Source organism: Schistocerca piceifrons, chromosome 6 (genome assembly GCF_021461385.2).
Source record: "Schistocerca piceifrons isolate TAMUIC-IGC-003096 chromosome 6, iqSchPice1.1, whole genome shotgun sequence".
Lineage (NCBI taxonomy): Eukaryota > Metazoa > Arthropoda > Insecta > Orthoptera > Acrididae > Schistocerca > Schistocerca piceifrons.
The window spans coordinates 350230575-350250017 of record NC_060143.1 but is presented as its reverse complement, the minus strand read 5'-3'; the positions used below and the strand labels follow the sequence as shown (position 1 = coordinate 350250017).

The 19443-nt window shown below is 42.6% G+C and overlaps 1 protein-coding gene across 1 annotated transcript in view; it reads right to left on the bottom strand.

Annotated features, from left to right (window-relative positions):
* LOC124802691 (guanine nucleotide-binding protein G(s) subunit alpha) overlaps window positions 1–19443 on the bottom strand; it is a 358394-nt gene that overhangs the window by 103338 nt on the left and 235613 nt on the right. The window lies entirely within an intron of this gene.

The following is a 19443-nucleotide window of genomic DNA, read 5'->3' as shown; positions in this document are numbered from 1 at the left end:
CTCCTACTGAACATAAAATAGTGCCCTGGCGGACAACGAGTTGAAGATGATGGAAACTTAAAAATTGAACGGCGTTTGCGTGAAAAAGTGTGTCTACAGAAAATTAAAAACGCCAATACAAGCTAGTTCTAACGAATATATACGTTTTATTATCTAAAGGCCCTTGCTTTTCTAATATGACTAACATCACAATATTCACATGCCCTTCAAGCAATTAAAAGTATCATCAAGTGAGGTACTCAGAATGAGCTTCGTATCAGTTATCGATACTGGGAATATATTTCTTCAGTAGCGTCTGATGTGAACCAAAAATTTGTGAAAGACGCCGATAAGCGGCAGGTATTGATATGACTGGAACGAAAGGCGCAAATCAAAGAGATGGTAACGTGGTGTGGACAGGGTCTGTGTACGTATCAACACTGGGTTTAAGACATGGCAGGTGTTACTTGCGTTCGTGCTATTTACTCCCAGCTGTATTTAACTGGGTAAGAAATCCTGTGATATGTACTTATTTCGTTAAACGTTTCTTGAAAGAACAAGTTATTTCGTTAAGCACAACTGCAGAGGAACGAAGTAACACCGATGTCATCCGACCGCCGTACACTCTTTTCCAACTCGTGGATGATGAGGGCTAGATGTGACTTGCACTATCTCAGGTCCCGAGATCAAGCATTTTTTAAGCAGCCATCACGTTTAAAAATGAAATAGTTGCAAAAATCTGTAGGAAACTAACAATTAACGGACCGTCCCCATCTATTCTGTGTGCTCATATAAATTATGCTGTAGTACGTCCTAGTGCATAATGTCGGGAAGTCCATGAGACTATTTGCGGATGATGCTGTTTTGCACAGAGAACTCGCAATGTCAGACCGTTTTAGTGAAATGCAAGATGACTTACAGAGGATCGACGCTTCGTGCAGGGATTGGTAGTTTACCTTCCACATACATAAATGTAACGTACTGTGTAAAAATAGGCGAAAACCCCGTCCTTATTCTATAATTACACGATTCTGAACAATCATTGGAAGCAGTCACATTCGTAAAATGTGTTGGAGTATGCGTAAGAGCTGTGTAATGTGGAATGACTGCATGGAAGTAAGCGCAAAGAAGTCAGACTGAGATCCAATGGGAGAATCCTCACGAAGTTTAGTTCACCAACGACGCAAGTAGCTTACAAAACCCTCGTTCGACCGATACCTGAACATTGCTCTTCAGTTTGGCATTCATCAGATAGAATTAATAAAAGAAATAGAGAATATACTACTACATTCGGTGATTTCATCACAGGTTCGTTTACTAAACATTTAAGGGTGACGGAGATGTTATCCAATCTCAGCGGCAGATGCGACAAGAGACGCGGAATGCATCATGATGTGCTTTATTTTCAAAATTCTGACAGCGTACTTTCTTGAAGAGGCCACCAATATATTGCTCCCTCATACCTATTTTCTCAGAAAGACCCTGAATGCAAGATTAGAAAGATTCGAGCTCGCACGGAGCCTAACCGACAATCTTTCTTTCCAAGCAACACTCGAGAGTGTAACAGAGCAAAAGGGGGCGGAGGGGGGAGGGGGGGGGGACAGAGGTACACAAAGGACGCCCCACCATACCCTTTTTTTATGTGCATTACTTAACGATCTAAAAAAATCGGTAATTTTTTATATGTAAGGTTGTGGATTGCTGTATTATAAACGTTAAAGTACGTGTTTGTATTGGTAGCACTGTCAAAAACAGTATAATACCATTTCATAGTAGAAACACGCGTTGTACGTCGAAGTGCTAATGTTATTCCGAGGAAAAGGCGATGTATAGATTGGTAAATCTCTCAAAAAGTGAAGTATGACGCCAAAACGAAGTGTTCCTAAGAAACATGGGTTTAGTGGTAACAGATTTTCGAATAAAGGGAAACATTGTGTTCAACATGTGGTGTGTGAAGTTACAGACAATGAAGTAAAGGCAAACTCATCAGTATCTAGAGAAAAACCCATTAGCGCTTCGAAGATTAAAATAAAACGTTGTGATACACAGTTTTCTCGAAACGAAAGTGATGTAAATGGTAGGTTAGGTTATATTCTAATAGATTTACACTACTTCTTAGAAGAAAGATTAAGGAAAGGCAAACCTACGTTTCTAGCACTTGTAGACTTAGAGAAAGCTTTTGACAATGTTGACTGGAATACTATCTTTCAAATTCTAAAGGTGGCAGGGGTAAAATACATGGAGCGAAAGGCTATTTTCAATTTGTACAGAAACCAGATGGCAGTTACAAGAGTCGAGGGACATGAAAGGGAAGCAGTGGTTGGGAAGGGAGTAAGACAGGGTTGTAGCCTCTCCCCAATGTTATTCAATCTGTATATTGAGCAAGCAGTAAAGGAAACAGAAGACAAATTCGGAGTAGGAATTAAAATCCAAGGAGAAGAAACAAAAAATTTAAGGTTTGCCGATAACAGACAGCAAAGGACCTGGAAAGCAGCTGAACGGAATGGACGGTGTCTTGAAAGGAAGATATAAGATGAACATCAACAAAAGCAAAACGAGAATAATGGAATGTAGTCGAATTAAGTCGGGTGATGCTGAGGGAATTACATTAGGAAATGAGACGCTTGAAGTAGTAAATGACTTTCTATTTGAGGAGCAAAATAACTGATGATGGTCGAAGTAGGGAGGATATAAAAAGTAGACTGGCCTTGGCAAGGAAATCGTTTCTGAAGAAGAGAAATTTGTTAACATCCAGTATTGATTTAAGTGTCAGGAAGTCATTTCTGAAAGTATTCGTATGGAGTGTAGCCATGTATGGAAGTGAAACATGGACGATAAATAGTTTGGACAAGAAGAGAATAGAAGCTTTCGAAATGTGGTGCTACAGAAGAATACTGAAGATTAGATGGGTAGATCACATAACTAATGAGGAGGTATTGAATAGAATTGGGAAGACGAGGAGTTTGTGGCACAACTTGACAAGAAGAAGGGATCGGTTGGTAGGACATGTTCTGAGGCATCAAGGGATCACCAATTTAGTACTGGAGGGCAGCGTCGAGGGTAAAAATCGTAGAGGGAGACCACGAGATGAATACACTAAGCAGATTCAGAAGGATGAAGGTTGCAGTAAGTATTGGGAGATGAAGCAGCTTGCACAGGATAGAGTAGCATGGAGAGCTGCATCAAACCAGTCTCTGGACCGAAGACAACAACAACAACGGTGTAAGGCGAATGTGTGTGTTGTGAAGTATGTAAGGGCCAGTTGGTATACATGAAGACAATGAGGTATCAAATGGACTAGCCAGGAAACTTATCATTAATTGTGCCAGTTTTAAATATACTCATTCATTTTGGAGTTCTGGTAAGTGTAAAGATAATTATTTTGAAGTAAATATTAGATGGTGTTATGGATTGAGTGCTATTGGCATAGCCGGCCACTGTGGCCGAGCTGTTCTAGGCGCTTCACTCCGGAACCGCGCGACCGCTACGGTCGCAGGTTCGAATCCTGCCTCGGGCATGGGTGTGTGTGATGTCCTTAGGTTAGTTAGGTTTAAGTAGTTCTAAGTTCTAGGGGAATGATGACCTCAGATGTTAAGTCCCATAGTGCTACGAGCCATTTGAACCATTTGAGCTACTGGCAAAGGACACACTGCAGCAGAAACGATGTGTGCCGTGATGAATATGCCAAGTCCACCTTGTAAAATCGACAAGTATGCAGGATTTATTGGAGCTGCTGTGAAATCTGTTGCAAGTGAGTCAATGAAGGGTGCTGCAAACGAAGCTGTTGAAATAAATGATGGTATGACTGACATACCAGTAGCTATTGATGGCACTTGGCAAGAGTGCGAATACAGTTCCAAGAATTCTGTTGCTACGGTGACCAGTGTGGATACTGGAAACGTAATAGATTTCCATATTTTAACCAAACATTGCTATAAGTGTAAATCAGGGAATGAAGACGTTAATATCTGTGACAGAAATTATGAAGGAACAAGTGGCAGTATGGAGGCCTTTGCAGCTATTGAAATTTTTAGTTCATCTGTGAACGAAAGGGGAGTGTGTTACACTAAGTTCTTAGGTGATGAAGACTCAAAACCGTATAACAGTGTAGTAGCCGCTCAGCCTTATGGTGAGAAGATTATCACAAAACTGGAATGTGCTGGTCATGCCCAGTTCAGCAGAGGATGGGCGCTAGGTTGAGGAAGTTTAAACAAAGTTTGACAGACAAGAAACTTTCTGGTGGTAAAACCATAAGAGGCAGGCCGACAGACAAAATGATTGATGAACTATAGCAATGTTATGGGATGGTCATTAGAATTAATACTGAGGATTTGTTGAAAATGAAGCAGGCAGTGTTGGCTACCTTCTTCCACAGACTGTCAACTGATGAAATTCCAGTACACTACCTTTGCCCTCCTGGACATGATTCATGGTGCAATTACCGCAATGCCCAGTACTCAAACAGTTCATACAGCCATAAACATTCCATCACAGCAGCGGTCATGGATATCAGAAAACCTATTTACAGAGACCTGGCAAATCCTGAAATACTGAAGAGGTGTCTGCATGGTCGGACTCAAAATCCCAGTGAGTCGTTCAGTAATTTTACATGGACTCCGTCACCAAATAATGTTTTTGTTGGAATGAAGACACTAAAGTGGGGGGCAGCGATGCTGTTATTGCTTTTAATGATGGCAACATTGGTAAGGTGTATGTGCTACATCGTATAGGAATTAATCTTGGAGCAAGCTGCATCATAGAACGGATGGACAAGGCTCGCATTAATAAAGCAGAGTATGCAGCACAGTTGGCCACTAAGGAGTCTAGAAAGAAGAAAAAACGTGGAAAAAGATCAAGAGGATGACATACAGTATGGTGCAGGCTGCTTCTGAGTGACTAAAAATAAAAAATTAAGCGTGTATTAGGTGAGTTACAGTCTTCTGAATCTTTACAAGCCGTTTCCAAAAATTTACATTTTCTGTCGCATTTTCCCTAAATCTCAGAAACCACTAGACCCTACGAGTAGAGTATGCAAATTTTCAGGAAGTAATAACATACATATCCTGAGTCTACCGAACTAAAAGAAGAACATAATGTTATGTATAATTAAAATTATTTAGAATAACGCACAAAAAAGTACACAAAATTATCACCGTGTAACTAAAAAAAATTATTTCCGAAAGCAGTGGCTGAAATTCAATTATTGTATTTCAGTAGACTCAGAACATACAGTTTAATGTCCTGTAAAAGTTCCAAGTCAATGGCTACAGTGGTTCCTGAAATACAGGGAAGCCTAGTCACTAAATTTTACATTGTTGGGATAGGGCGTTCCAACTCCCCTTAAGCTGACTTGCGGAGTATAGGAGTACAGGTGTAGAGGTGGAGTACAGGTGTAGAGGTAGTCATCTGGAGAGCATTTTTGTTTCTACGACCCACGTTTTTTCTATGTACTGATTTCGGAAACTGCAAGGCAATCTGTTCTCCAAAGAGGCCTTCTTGTTACAAATGTTCCTGGAAATACAAACTGTAAAGCGGTGTCTGCTTGAGGAAAAAAATAAATAAATAAATAAAAAAATTCTATCAATTATGCAATAGCTCTTCACGAATTTCACAATGGCACATGGTTCAAACACAACCAACAATGAGCTGCGTTCTACAGTATATGTGGTGGCACATGTACAGCTTTGCAACTTCAAAATATAGGTTGAAACTGATTCAAATGCCGTATCAGAGTAATGTAAGCAATGTCGTGATGTCCACAATGCTGCTCCGTTCATTACTACTACTACTAATAATAATAATAATAATATCGCTTTCATACCCCGCGAACATTTTCCTTGGAAATGAACATAGTTCATCGGTGTAAATTTGTTGGTGTTTCAATGGTGTACTTCACAGTTTACAAACAGTAGCATGGTTGAATATGGGCCGTGTACTTAATGACTTACGTTTCAATGACTTACTGATCCTCTCTAAGCTTATTGGGAATGAAGAACCATGTATCAACGGCGTTTTACTTTTTAACACCCTGCATACTGATGTGATTCGCTTTCCGAATCATTAACATTTTACTTCCGAGTCCTATACGTATTCAAACATCGGTGGAACAGAATTAAATGTGCTATATTGTGGCTCTGTCTACGAAATCGTCAAAATTAGTGACCCACAGACTACAAACATTAATCAGTTAACCAATTTCTTAAAAGAGATTAACCGTTATATACAATACGCCTATAGTTAACTGATAACACCAAGCATAAATTCTCTAACGGGAAACAGCGTTGTTCGAGACGCAGATCGATTCATGGCAACCGCGAGGTCACCACAGAGATACTTTACAATGAAATACTCCGCCTAAGAGCCGCTGTCTGAAGGAACGTCCTGTAAAACTGATCGGAAGTAATTCGATCTTGTTCCAAGTAACTGTGGGGATGGAAAATGTCAGTATAAATGGCTATAATTTAGCATCTTACACTTTTAGATCTAGTATGGATAAAGGAGGAGTTGTCATTTTCATAAAACAAGGGTATAAATACAGAACTGTTGAAGTAAGCAAATTTTGTGTTGATCAGCACTTTGAGGTTTGTGCATGTGAACTTCAGCTAGATAATGTGTTAATATTAGCAACAGTGTACAGGTCTCCACAAGGAGATTCGGAGCTATTCATAAAAATGTTTGACTCCCTATTATGCTGTCTGTCAGACAAAAAGATGAAGTTATTAATCTGTGGTGATTTCAATGTTAGCTTTCTAAGCAATTCTGATAGGAAAAGTGAACTAGAAGTGTTGTTAACAACGCATAACTTCGAATCAGTGATCAATTTCCCTACACGTATAGCTCAGGACAATAGTACTCTAATAGATCATGTATTTGTACAGCAAGAGGATGTAGAACTAGCACATGCTTTCCCTGTGGTAAATGGATTATCTGATCATGATGCACAACTGATTAACTTACAAAACCTAACAGGGCGTACACTTCAGAAACCATTAAGTAAAAGTGTGAGGAGGCTGCTCAACCCGGTATCTATAGATCACTTCAGAGAAAGTTTAGGAAGATGAATATAATGAGCCAAATGCTAATGATACATGCAGCATATTTCTTGATAAATTTATATCCCTTTTTGAACATTGTTTTCCAAAGAAAATTACTAAATATGACACCACAAATTTTTCAAAGAAACCTTGGATTACTACAGGTATTAAAGTGTATTCAGAAAGAAAAAGAAAACTCTATGAGACAGCAAGAACTAGTAAAGATCCAGAAATAGTTTTACACTATAAAAATTATTGTAACATACTGAGACAAGTTGTAAGAAAAGCAAGAAGTATGTATGTTAGAGAAGAAACTAACAACTCCAGCAATAAAATCAAATCAATATGGAATGTTGTCCACAGGTAGCCAATGTATTCAACAATCACTTCTTAAGTGTAGGAGAAAAAATTGGTGAGAATAGTTAAAAAGAAAAAGCCAGGCAGTACATGGAAGAGTCAGTTAAAAAAAATTGTCAGATTAAGTTTCATCTAACAACCTCTTGTGAAATAAGGAAAAATTATTAAATCTTTGAAAAATAAATGTTCTGTTGGAGTAGATGACATCTCTAACAAGTTATTAAAACAATGTGGAGCAATTACAGCTGATGTTTTGAGTCACATATGTAATGCATGACTGACTCATGGTATTTTTCCAGACAGATTAAAATACGCCATTGTCAGGCCTCTCTTCAAAAAGGGGGAAACCACAGATGTCAATAATTACCGGCCAGTATCCTTCCTTACAGCATTTTCAAAAATCTTCCAGAAAGTAATGTACTCAAGAGTGGTTAGCCATCTCAACAGTAATGGGATACTTAGTGAATCACAGTTCGGATTTCAGAAATGCTGTTCCACTGAGACAGCAATATACAATTTTATTGTCCACATAAAAAAAATATGTCTTTAAATAGTAAAATGTCACCAGTAGGAATATTCTGTGACTTATCCAAAGCATTTGATTGTGTGAACCATGACATTATGTTAGAGAAATTACAATTCTATGGTATAAATGGAATAGCATATGAGTGGTTTAAGTCATATCTACGGAATAGGAAGCAAAAAGTCTCTTTATATGCTTCAAGTGATTCAAAGGAGTTTGCCACTTCATCTAACTGGGGTGAAATTACATTAGATGTTCCACAAGGTTTGAGCATGGGTCCCCTCCTGTTCTTGATATATGTGAATGACCTCCCTTCTTATGTGAAACAAGATGGTGAACTGACACTGTTTGCTGATGATACAAGCATAATTATTAATCCAGTGAAAGAAAGTCCGATAGAAAATGATACAAATAAGGTCTTTGGAAAAATCATTAATTGGTTTTCTGCGAATGGGCTTGCTCTGAACTTTGGAAAAATACAGTGCATTCAATTTTCTGCTGCAAAAAGTATAATTCCTTCAATAAACATAACACACCAAAAGAAGTCAGTAGCCAGGCTAGAGCACACTAAGTTTGTGAGTGTACATACAGATGAGAATCTTAATTGGAAAAGTCATATTTTGGATCTCCTAAAGCGACTAGGTTCAACAACTTTTGCAATCAGAATAACTGCCAATTTTGAGGATGTAGAAATTAATAAGCTAACATACTTTGCATACTTCCACTCTCTGAAGTCATACGGAATAATATTCTGGGGCAACTCAACACTTAGGCAAAAGATATTCACTGCTCAAAAGAAGATAGACAGAATAATGTGTGGGGGTTCATAGTCGCACATCTTGTAGGCAACCGTTTAAAAGGTTAGGAATTCTTACAACTGCTTCACAGTACATTTATTCAGTAATGAAATTTTGCTCAACAACATGGACCAGTTTAAAATCAACAGCGACATTCATGATTACAATACCAGAAAAAAGAAAGACCTACACTATCCTTTACTTAACCTATCTTTGGCACAGAAAGCGGTAAAATATGCTGCTATAAAACTTTTTGATAAATTACCAGATGAAATAAAATGTCTGACAGACAGCAGTAATTGTTTCAGAAACAAATTGAAATCATACCTCCTTGACAACTCCTTTTTTGTGGTATGGGGCCCATATATGAGATACTGGCAAATATTTCCTCTCTGTAAATGTGCCTCATGAGAGAAGTGACATGCATGAACAGAATCGAGAAAAGATTTATGACGGTGTTAAGAAGTTAAACACGCTTTTCTTGGAATACATGGTAAGTTTACATCGTTCGTTTTTCCGCTATTTCGCAATTCCGCATTTGACTTACGAAATTCATAACCTAACATCAGAGCCTTTCATGACTGGAATATGCACTTCATCTGATTCAGGGGCAAAATTAATCATGTATTAAGACAAGTTACACCTAATGATGGACCCACATGTCCGAAATGCAATGTATATTTATTAAAACAAGAAAATTTGTGATTGAATGCGTTTTTTAAAGTCATACTCCCAGAACACTCCAGTAAGTTGCCCATTAATGGTTAAAAGTTACAGCGCCAACAATAACGTAACCACACTACGTCATCTTAGTCGTTCGACCTTCCCATTTCCAAGAATTAAACTGAATATGACAATCTGGGTCCCTCCTTTTATTAAGAACACAGTTATATTTTTGTTTCTACCCGAATGTGTTGTGACATTAATGGATGTTGATTTATTTTCTTATGAAAATGTAATGGTAAAAATACATTTTCAGAAGAAAAATAGTTTCAATTTATAAAACTGTATTTTTTGTGTTACTGATACTATTTACACTACCTGCATATTTCTTGTTACCGTGACTTAACCTTCGACTGGACATACCACGTTCTGTTGAGTCTATCCATTTCAGCCGCATACCTATAGCAAATGCTACGTGGAAAGGTGGTCCGACCTATGGTTTTTTTCTTCCAGATGTTTTAATGGGCAGGCTGACATGGTGACGAAGACAACGGCCAAAACATCAAGGAGGAATAGTTTTTTCCACAGTCGTACGCCCGAAATCCAGTGTATCGGTCATTCTTCTTGGAAAACGTGAAGTAGTGCTAGCGAGCGAGATTCTGAAGTAGTGCTAGCGAGCGAGATTCTGAAGTAGTGCTAGCGAGCGAGATTCTGAAGTAGTGCTAGCGAGCGAGATTCTGAAGTAGTGCTAGCGAGCGAGATTCTGAAGTAGTGCTAGCGAGCGAGATTCTGAAGTAGTGCTAGCGAGCGAGATTCTGAAGTAGTGCTAGCGAGCGAGATTCTGAAGTAGTGCTAGCGAGCGAGATTCTGAAGTAGACAACAGCCGTGTCAAACATATCATGATATAGGAAACAGACCTGCAAAACGAAAATATGGAAATAGACACGAAACAACAATTTTAAAGATATTTTCATGAAGAAATCTTTGCCAAGTGAATTACACAAACCCAGGAAGCACTTTACTGGATCCGCGAACAAAGTGTACTGATCCAATTTTCGCGTTCCTGTACTTGAAAAGCTGACAGAGCCGTATAAAGATGCCTTCCATTTCGTCCCACTGCGAAGTGACCAAATGTTCTTTGATAAATTCCTCTATTAGGTAGTGTGGTTCGCTGCACAATAGGAATTTAGATATAGATATAATTTAGGTTTAGAAGTTGCACTGTTACAACTGGAAGTAGCATTCTGCACAGCTTCTGTAGCACGGCCATTTCTATACCTATTTGTGTACCCCGAAATCCGCCTTCTGTGTGTGGTGGGAGCACTGAGATTTCCGTCTATCCCCGTTCCAATCGCGGATGCTGCACGGGAAGAACGACTGTCTGTAAGCATTCATATGAACTGTAATTTATGAGATTTTTCGTCATGATCATTTTGCGCGATAGATGTAGGATGATGCTGCACGTTACCTGACTCTTCCCAGAACGCACGCACTCTTTTCTTGGAACAGCCGCGTGATGCATACGCGGCAAAACGTGCCGCTCTTAGTCTTCTCTACGAATTTTCAAACATGCTCAGAGTCACGTAATGACGGCGAAAGCTCTGCCCATGTTTGAAAATTCGTAGAAACTGCGTTGACAAACGACTGCAAGTCATAGAAATCAGCGTATTCACCTCGCCAAAACACATGAGACAGCACTACAACATCAAAGCCATGACAAGTTGTAGATTGTGTAGCGGACTACCTACCATCATGAGCACCCAATAGCTTCATGTGGGTAAGAAAATAAAATAACCCACTGAAGATAGCACGAAAAGTGCTGAATCATGTCTTGGTAAAATGAAACTGAAAAGGTGCCTTGCATAAGGCGGAATTCCTCGTCCTGTTTTCATAGCAAGCACGGACGTAAGAAAACTGCAACACCACAAGACGATAAAAAAAAATGTTTATGAAGGTACACTACGTAATCAAAAGTATTCGGGTACCCCCAAAAACAATCTTTTTCATATTAGGTGCATTGTGCTGCAACCTACTGCCAGGTACTCCACATCAGCGACCTCAGCAGTCATTACACATCGTGAGAGATCAGAATGGGGCGCTCTGCAGAACCCACGGACTTCGAACGTTGTCAGGTGATTGGGTGTCACCTGTGTCATACGACTGTACGCGAGATTTCCACACTCCTAAACATCCCTAGGTCCACTGTTTCCCACGTGATAGTGATGTGAAAACGTGAAGTAACACTTACAGCACAAAACTGTACAGGCCAGGCCAGTCTGGTCTGGTCTGTTGACTGACAGAGACCGCCGACAGTTGAAGAGGGTCGTAATGTGTAATAGGCAGACATCTGTCCAAACCATCACACAAGAATTCCAAACTGCATCCGGATCCACTGCAAGTACTATGGCAGGTGGGAGGTGGGAAAACTTGGATTTCATGGTCGAGCGACTGCTCATAAGCCACACATCACGCCGGTAAATGTCAAACGACGCCTCGCTTTGAGTAAGGAGCGTAAACATTGGACGACTGAACAGTGGAAAAACGTCGTGTGGAATGGCGAATCACGGTACACAAAGTGGCGATTCGATGACAGGGTGCAGGTATGGCGAATGCCCGGTGAACGTCATCTGCCAGTGTGTATAGTGCCAACAGTAGAGCTCGGAGACGGTGGTGTTATGGTGTGGTCGTGTTTTTCATGGACGGGGCTTGCACCCCTAGTTGTTTTGAGTGGCACTACCACAGCACAGGCTTACATGGATGTTTTAAGCATCTTCCCACTGTTGAAGAGCAATTCGGGGATGGCGGTTGCATCTTTCAACACGATCGAGTACCTGTTCATTATGCACGGCCTGTGGCGGAGTGCATGCACGACAATAACATCCATGTAAAGGACTGGCCTGCACAGAGTACTGACCTGAATCCTACAGAACACCTTTAGGATCTTTTGGAAAGCCTACTTCGTGCCAGGTCTCACCGACCGACATCGATACCTCTCCTCAGTGCAGCACTCCTTGAAGAATGTGCTGCCAATTCCCCAAGAAACCTACCAGCGCCTGACTGAACGTATGCCTGCGAGAGTTGAAGCTGTCATCACAGCTAAGGTTGAGCCAACACCATATTGAATTCCAGCATTACCGATGGAGGGAGCCACGAACCTTGTAGGCCCTTTCCAGCCAGGTGTCCGGATACTTTTGATCACATGGTGTATTTATAGGTAGATGGGAGTGTAGCTAAAGCGTTCTAAGAGGTTGACAACAATCAAAGTTGTGCTGATCCCATTCACTCTAGGAGTAATTTATTTTCGCCCTTTTCTATCAGTCAAATTCCATATTTATTAATAATGGTCCGACTATGCAGCTATGTGGTCAGCGTGTCTGACAGCAATGCAGAGGACTTAGGTTCGATTCCCGATACTGTCAGGGATTTTTCCGTGGTGGGGGGAGTGAAAGGGTATGCACTCACTCATGTTGCCTATTGATGAGCTACTTGAACGACAAGTAGCTGCTCCAACGTCTGGGAAGCTACTGCTGTGGGGTGGAGGGGGCTGGGGGTGGGTGGGAGCGGCGTGCCTGCCATAACGCATCCGAATGACGCCACTGGCAGAGGGTGACACGGCGACCGGCCGGTACTGATGGCCCGACCGGGCCAGTACACAGAATTTTAGCTTTAGGAGAAACTGATGTCCTGGCGACGACCTTCAAATCCTATAAATATGAAGAAAATCGAAGAGCCCCAGCACGTATGGCCCCCTTGTTAAATGCTTCACTGGCAGCCATGTGACTCGTCGAGGGGGAGCGTCGCCGCGTGTCTTTCCTCCACGTGCGCCCGCGGCCTCAGCCAAATCAGCGAGTCGATGGAGGCTGTGGGAGGGGGGGGGGGGGGGGGGCGAGAGCGCTGCAGCCGATGTCTAGCCAAGGCCTGTACTCTGCACGACCAAGCCGGACCATGCGCGTGCGCTAGCGCGCGGGCTAATCTGAGACCCTGCGCTGCGCTGTGGGCGCGCACGTGCGCGGCTTGTCTTGACGTCATCGCGCCGACGCCAGTCCCTGCCGACTCCCTCTATGGGGTTTTCGATTTATCGCGCCTCCTTTTGCTGAACGATAGGTTAACTGCCGCATCCGACTTCAGCACTCTTCAGTTAGTTATCAGGTTTTGCACATAAGTACTCTGTTAACCACTGAAGAGTATGGCACATGACATTTAGCACTGTACCAAATGTTAGGGTTTTTTCAGTTCCATCTGCGGAGAGCGAGGTAACTGCTTAAGCGGCTCCGGACAGGTCGAGATCTTGAAATTTTCAATTTTTGTGTTTTTATTGATCAAACTCTACGGAGTTTCCATTTTCAAAAAATTCAAATGGCTCTGAGCACTATGGGACTTAACTACTGTGGTCATTAGTCCCCTAGAACTTAGAACTACTTAAACCTAACCAACCTAAGGACATCACACACACCCATGCCCGAGGCAGGATTCGAACCTGCGACCGTAGCAGCCTCGCGGTTCCGGACTGCAGCGCCGGAACCGCACGGCCACCGCGGCCGGCTTTTCCATTTTCCAGCTGCATATAATACATATATATTATTGCCTTATTTTTAGTTTATTCATTAATTTAAATGAAACTGTGTGGGCATGACCATGTAAAATTGACAGTTCTCAGACTGAAATTTGTTTTGTATCCCCCGCCTCCGAAGGCATTTATTTAGGAGACAGGTATTCAAAAATGTTCAAACGTGTGTGAAATCTTATGGGACTTAACTGCTAATGTCATCAGTCCCTAAGCTTACACACTACTTAACCTAAATTATCTTAAGGACAAACACACACACCCATTCCCGAGGAGGGCTCAAACCTCCGCCGGGACCAGCGTAGACAGGTATTCAAAAGCTTCCGAAGTAGGTCAGGAAGAGAAGCCAAATGGAGAAAATGTTAACTAGCACCAAGCGGAAGTGCATACGTTATTACAAAAGCGGATGAGTACGAGGCTGCGACAATTCAAAACTGCAGACCAGGGAAACAAATCTGAAGACGGCAGAGGATAAGATGATAAAAATAAACTCAAAGAATTTGTCACAACAAGAACTCGAAATTATTCCTGGATAGCGATCAGGCAAAATGTTACTATAGTAACCGTATGGGCAGTTTTGTTTCTTCTCTCTTCGACAATAGATGGTCTACGACCTCCAGAAAGTGATTCATGGTGCAAATTCAACAAAGCACAATGAAATAGGGAGAAAATTATTCACATACCAGCTTTTCTTTTTCCAAGTGGAGGTTTTAAAATAAATCTTCAAAGACTTATGAAGTCCTGAAAAGGTTGCTACAAACTGTTAAATTTAGATAAAGAAAGCGTAATGGCATCAGAGAGCGCTGTTAGAGACCTTCCTTCAACCAAGGGCAAGACAGCACAGAAAAGGACATTGCGAGATGAGATTGAAGAGGATGCAAAAAAAACAAAAAAAAAACAAAAAAAAAAAACATCATATGGAGCTGGGAAGCCTTGACAACTACACTGAAGCGCCAAAGAAACTGGTATAGGTATGCGTATTCAAATACAGAGATATGTAAATAGGCAGTATACGGCGCTGCAGTCGGCAACGCCTGTTAAGACAAGTGTCTGGCACACTTGTTAGATTGGTTACTGCTGCTACAGTAGTAGCTTATGAAGATGTAAGTGAGTTTCAACGTAGTGTTATAGGTGGCGCACTAGCGATGGGACACAGCAGCTCCTGTGTAACACTGAACTGGGGATCTTCCGTACGACCATTTCAGGAGTGTACCATCAATATCGGGAATCTGCTAAAATATCAAATCTCCGACACAGCAGCGGCCGAAAAAAAAAAGGTCCTGCAAGAACGGAACCCACGACGACTCAAGAGAATCGTTCAACGTATGTGCAACCCTTCCGCAAATTACTGCAGATTTCAAGGCCGAGCCATCAGCAAGTGTCAGTGTGCGAACAATTCAACGAAACAACATCCATACGGTCTTTCAGAGCCACAAAGCTGCACGACATAGAGCTTTACGCCTCGGCTGGGCCCGTCAACGCCGACATTGGAATGCTCATGACGGAAAACATGGTGCCTGGTCGGACGAGTCTCCTTTCAAATTCTATCGAGCGGGTGGAAATGTACGGATATGGAGACAACCTCACGAATACATGGACCCTGTTATGTCAGCAGGGGACTGTTTTCAAGCTGGTGGAGACACTGTAATGGTGTGGGTCGTGTGCAGTTGGAGTGATATGCGACCCCCTGATACGTCTAGATACGACTCTGATAGGTGATAGATATGTAAGCATCCTGTCCGATCACCTGCATCCATCCATGTCAATTGTGCATTCCGACGCACTTGGCCAATTCCAGCAGGACACTGTGACACCCTATAGGTTCAGAATTGCTACAGTGTAGAGCCACGAACACTCTTCTGGGGTTAAACACTTCCGCTCGCCACCGAACTCCCCAGACATGAACATTATTGAGCATATCTGCGATGCCTTGCAACGTGCTGTTCAGAACTCCACCGCCTCGAACTCTTACGGATTTATGGACAGCCCTGCAGGATTAATGGTGTCAATTCCCTGCAGTACTACCTCGGACATTGTGTGTATTGTGCTGGGGACCTAGAAAGGACGGAGAGGTTTCGTCCCCGCCGTAGCCCTCAGTGGTTCACAACCCCACAACAGGCTACAGCAGTCCACTCACGCCACCGCCGCCCCACACCAATCCAGAGTTAATGTTCGGTTTGGCCCCCAGTGGACCCCCGGGAACGTCTAAATGCAGGCGAGTGTAACCCAAAAAGGTTTGCGTGGTAGAATAATTATGGTGTACGCGTACGTGGAGAAGGTGTTTGCGCAGCAATCGCCGACATAGTGTAATTGAGGCGGAATAAGGGGAACCAGCCCGCATTCGCCGAGGCAGATGGAAAACCGCCGTAAGGGTACAGGATACTTTTCCGGCTCAATGGTATGTAAAAATCAATACCTATTTCTTTCAGTCACTGTTTATAATGTGTATGTTTTACAGTTGTTTTGATGGTATCACGTAATGCAGAACACTTTCTAAACAAATTAGAAGTATTTTGAATATTTTTGAACCTGCTTAGGGTTATTTAAAAAATTGCAAACAAATTGATGCAATTTTACTCTCCGAAATGCTTCCTCAGTTTGGGGTACCATTTAATCCAATGTTACGCATTTGAAAGAGACCGAATTGTTACCAGATATGCATGACATGATGGCTGACCTATTTAATTCCACCTACACTCCTGGAAATGGAAAAAAGAACACATTGACACCGGTGTGTCAGACCCACCATACTTGCTCCGGACACTGCGAGAGGGCTGTACAAGCAATGATCACACGCACGGCACAGCGGACACACCAGGAACCGCGGTGTTGGCCGTCGAATGGCGCTAGCTGCGCAGCATTTGTGCACCGCCGCCGTCAGTGTCAACCAGTTTGCCGTGGCATACGGAGCTCCATCGCAGTCTTTAACACTGGTAGCATGCCGCGACAGCGTGGACGTGAACCGTATGTGCAGTTGACGGACTTTGAGCGAGGGCGTATAGTGGGCATGCGGGAGGCCGGGTGGACGTACCGCCGAATTGCTCAACGCGTGGGGCGTGAGGTCTCCACAGTACATCGATGTTGTCGCCAGTGGTCGGCGGAAGGTGCACGTGCCCGTCGACCTGGGACCGGACCGCAGCGACGCACGGATGCACGCCAAGACCGTAGGATCCTACGCAGTGCCGTAGGGGACCGCACCGCCACTTCCCAGCAAATTAGGGACACTGTTGCTCCTGGGGTATCGGCGAGGACCATTCGCAACCGTCTCCATGAAGCTGGGCTACGGTCCCGCACACCGTTAGGCCGTCTTCCGCTCACGCCCCAACATCGTGCAGCCCGCCTCCAGTGGTGTCGCGACAGGCGTGAATGGAGGGACGAATGGAGACGTGTCGTCTTCAGCGATGAGAGTCGCTTCTGCCTTGGTGCCAATGATGGTCGTATGCGTGTTTGGCGCCGTGCAGGTGAGCGCCACAATCAGGACTGCATACGACCGAGGCACACAGGGCCAACACCCGGCATCATGGTGTGGGGAGCGATCTCCTACACCGGCCGTACACCACTGGTGATCGTCGAGGGGACACTGAATAGTGCACGGTACATCCAAACCGTCATCGAACCCATCGTTCTACCATTCCTAGACCGGCAAGGGAACTTGCTGGTCCAACAGGACAATGCACGTCCGCATGTATCCCGTGCCACCCAACGTGCTCTAGAAGGTGTAAGTCAACTACCCTGGCCAGCAAGATCTCCGGATCTGTCCCCCATTGAGCATGTTTGGGACTGGATGAAGCGTCGTCTCACGCGGTCTGCACGTCCAGCACGAACGCTGGTCCAACTGAGGCGCCAGGTGGAAATGGCATGGCAAGCCGTTCCACAGGACTACATCCAGCATCTCTACGATCGTCTCCATGGGAGAATAGCAGCCTGCATTGCTGCGAAAGGTGGATATACACTGTACTAGTGCCGACATTGTGCATGCTCTGTTGCCTGTGTCTATGTGCCTGTGGTTCTGTCAGTGTGATCATGTGATGTATCTGACCCCAGGAATGTGTCAATAAAGTTTCCCCTTCCTGGGACAATGAATTCACGGTGTTCTTATTTCAATTTCCAGGAGTGTATTACGTATATTACAAGGATAATAAATATCACATCCTAAATTTTAATTTTTATCAGTTTTTTCCTAATAAAAATGTTATTTTTCCTATAATTTAGTTGATTCTGCAATAAAGCTTAGGTCTACTACGTAAGTATGGACTATTGCAAGTTACAGAAAAAAATTGAGCAATGTTTTATAAACTTTAGGAAATATTTGTGCCTGAATTCTGAAAAATATAACTTGCAGGAAATTGCGAATGAAGATATGAGTCCAACTAAACTGTGCGTAAGAACATTTCTGAAGCATAGTCTTCATCCTGCAGCATTTCTTGATCTTCAAGCTTCCTCTTGGCATTCCTTTTAGCACTTATTGCTTCTTTGATAACTTGAAAAGCGAATCTTTCAGCTTCATGCACCTATTGTCACATACAAGCAATTGACCTTCCATATTAGAGCCACATTTTATGCCTAAATTTCTCAGGACAGCCTACCTTCCTATCATCCTTCCATCATTGAAACATAACACTGCATCTAGCACATCAACTTTTAGTGTATTTAGTCCTAAAAAACATTCATGGGTAATCTTTCCCATATGCAATGGTTGAAGCTTTCATTTGTATTCTGAGTGTCCCCATGGAGCCGTTTACTAAGCAAAACAGGGTCTCTAAAAATTGATTTTATTTCATACATTATAGGCTCAGGAAGAGAATGCTTACGACAGTATATTTGACCACTTTCTTTTGCTTTTTGGTAACCACACCAAGAATCTACTCATTTAGGGCAAGTCCGTCTGTCTGTGGGCAACTTAACGAAAGTAGGTGGCCCATATAGTTTTTCTCATTGCTGTAACATCATTCAGAGGTGCAGTTCGTCTAATGGCCAGTTCATAATAACTCTGAAGGAGGTCTATTTCAGTTTTTGTCAATATGCCTCTGCCAGACAGAGGTTTTCCACCAGATAGCAACTTTCCTTTTATTTCTCTTCATAGCTTTCTCAATCTAGCACCCACCCACTTCTGCACATGTCCACAACACCCCAGTTTTGTTACCGAGGTATCACCATAAACACTGAACTCATTAATTTTATTAAAAGCTGTAGAGTCCCCATCGCCTAGGTACTTCGTATATCTAACGTTATAAACGGGCACCGACCTCTGAAATATTTTTAGAGCTCCACTGTAACCATCATAATTCTTAGAACACTGATGTTCGTACGTTCAGTGTTACTATGGCAGGCGTGGCAGTACTTAGATAAGCACTCAACATCAACAACTTTTTCATTCTGCAGAGAAGCAGCACTTACACGACCATTCAAGGAAAGATGTCCTCGACGTTGCCATGTCCCTTCAAGTGCAACAGCAATGTCCCTGGTTCCACTAATATTTACAGTTTCTTCTACTGCACGTTTCATAGATGCTTTAGACACAACCGT